This window comes from Penaeus monodon, chromosome 10, assembly GCF_015228065.2.
Source record: "Penaeus monodon isolate SGIC_2016 chromosome 10, NSTDA_Pmon_1, whole genome shotgun sequence".
Taxonomy (NCBI): Eukaryota; Metazoa; Arthropoda; class Malacostraca; order Decapoda; family Penaeidae; genus Penaeus; species Penaeus monodon.
The window spans coordinates 10,068,396-10,070,895 of NC_051395.1; positions in this window are offsets into that span (position 1 = coordinate 10,068,396).

Genomic DNA, 2,500 nt, shown 5'->3' on the forward strand with positions numbered 1-2,500 from the left:
AAAAAAAAAAAAAAAAAAAATCCCCCCCCCCTCCCCGCCCACCGACAAAAGTCATGAGAACGTTGCATGCCGTTCATGATTCCCGATGCTTGCCGGATATCCGAGGATATCCGGCAAGAGGATATCCGGCAAGATAAGTTTAGCAGATTTTTCTTCTTCTTCTTCTTCTTTTTTGCAAAGGGTTTCTTGTTTTATATTTCTATTGTACTTGTTTGTACTGGTAATTCATCACCTGTGAGTTTTTCTTTAAAATCAGAGAAATTCAGTTGAATGCGCATATAAAGCGGGAATGAATCAGCCGATTAACCAGTGCATGTGTTCTCAGCCTTCCTAAATTCACGTAATTTTGGTTGCCGTCGGAATAATCTCAATGTTCTCGTAGTTATTTTCCGCTTTATCAACTTTATAGGGAACGTCTTATAGTCGAGATTATCACTTACGTATTTTTTCCTATTTTGAATGAGTATTTACCTACCGAAAAAATATATGCAGATATAACGATACCTACTATTCTTTTATAATATCTGTAATTCTTTTTGCCAGATCATCCAGTGGAATTCGAAACATTCTGAACATGTCTCCATCGAAAGCTTACATTATTCTTCGTTCTCTCTTTCTCCTTTCAGCGCTATTGAACTTGCCGCGCAAATATTTGAATAACGCACCTATATCACAGTAAAGACGGCAATATAACACTGACAAGAAGGCGCAGTTGAGGTATTTGCCAGCGCTCGTAAAATATTATTTCATTGCCATCCCCAGTGCAAAACCGGCATTGACATAAACATTTCACTGTTGATAATATCGAACTCCCGATTTATTTCACAAGCTGTTGTCACTATAGATCAATATTCCCCATAATGCCAGCTACAAGAAAACGTTTATTATCATTATCTATTTAAAGAAAGAGGTAATGAGGACGTTTGGGAGGGCCAAGTAGCAGTTTCCTCCTCCTCTGAAAGCACTTATATCCTCAGAGTTTACCCTCGCCGTGGTCTCGATGTTGCTTACATTTGGTTTGGTTTTTCTCTTTTCACATTGTATTTCATTTCATTATCATCACTTCGTCCAGGCCGACAAGCTTCAGAGAGATTTATAATAATGGACGTCGAGCGCGCGTCCCGCACTCCAACGTTAATGGACCTTTGCCGCTACCGCTTGCTTTAAATGTATGAATATTTGAAGTAAGCTAATTGTACTGTTTTTAAATGCTTGTTTAACTAACGGGGGAAACGTGTTGGAGATGCTTCTCAGTGATAGCTTTTATTGAGAGCACATCAAAATCGACAGCAATAATGCTTCATTGTAAAATATTTGCCTTATTTCTTACATATCTCGAATAGGAAAGCGAGATGTACGCTTATGAATATAATGTATGGGTGTCATTATGACGTCATCTACAAATTATATGGAGACTTTCATGAAGATGTATGAAGATGACAATTTTCTAATTAAACAACAACAGTAGTGGGATAAAAGTATAATAGGTTGTCTGGGTCGTTGAATATCTAGTAAAAATAGTTCCATTGATGATTATCCTCCTTCAAGTGCAGAGTTTCCTACAGAATATGGCCTCGAGAAGCAGTGGTCCGTTTCGAGAATCTGTGCGATAGAACTGTCTTATTTCTATACAGAGTATATAGGGCTATACGAACAGCTAATTAACAACAGAAAACTAGGTTACTATTAAGATTATATCGCAAGTCTAATATCTCTGGTCTTCAAAGGGTCCCACAGTATGTCTGTGTGAAGACACAGACTAGAAACATCATTCAAGAAGTCATTAAATACAAAAAACGACAAACTACTTCGAGATTGCATATTCCTTTTTTTCAGATAGACACGAAAAATGCTGATTATCCATATACAAACAGCTGTATATGAGGCGAACGTCCGATATGTATCCAGCATTGTATACCTTTTCAATATACCAAGAGATCTTGTTTTCCTCATTTTCTCTGATTGTAGTGGCACATAAATGCTTAATATATATATATATATATATATATATATATATATATATATTAGAGAGAGAGAGAGAGAGAGAGAGAGAGAGAGAGAGAGAGAGAGAGAGAGAGATAGATAGATAGATAGATAGATAGATAGATAGATAGATAGATAGATAGATAGATAAATAAATAGATAGATACACACACACACACACACACACACACACACATATATATATATATATATATATATATATATTATATATATATATATATATATATATATATATATATATTTTTTTTTTTTTTTTTTTTTTTTTTTTTTTTTTTTTTTTTTTTCCAACAGCCATTCATTCCACTGCAGGACATAGGCCTCTCTCAATTCACTACTGAGAGGTTATATATGGCAGTGCCACCGTTGCCTGATTGGATGCCCTTCCTAATCAACCGCGGTTTGTGCCACGGCGGCGACTTCCCCCACGACACATGCGTTCGACTTCTCAAGGCGATATGTCGTTTTTTCTAGGAGGGCAATCGAGGTGAAGTTCCTT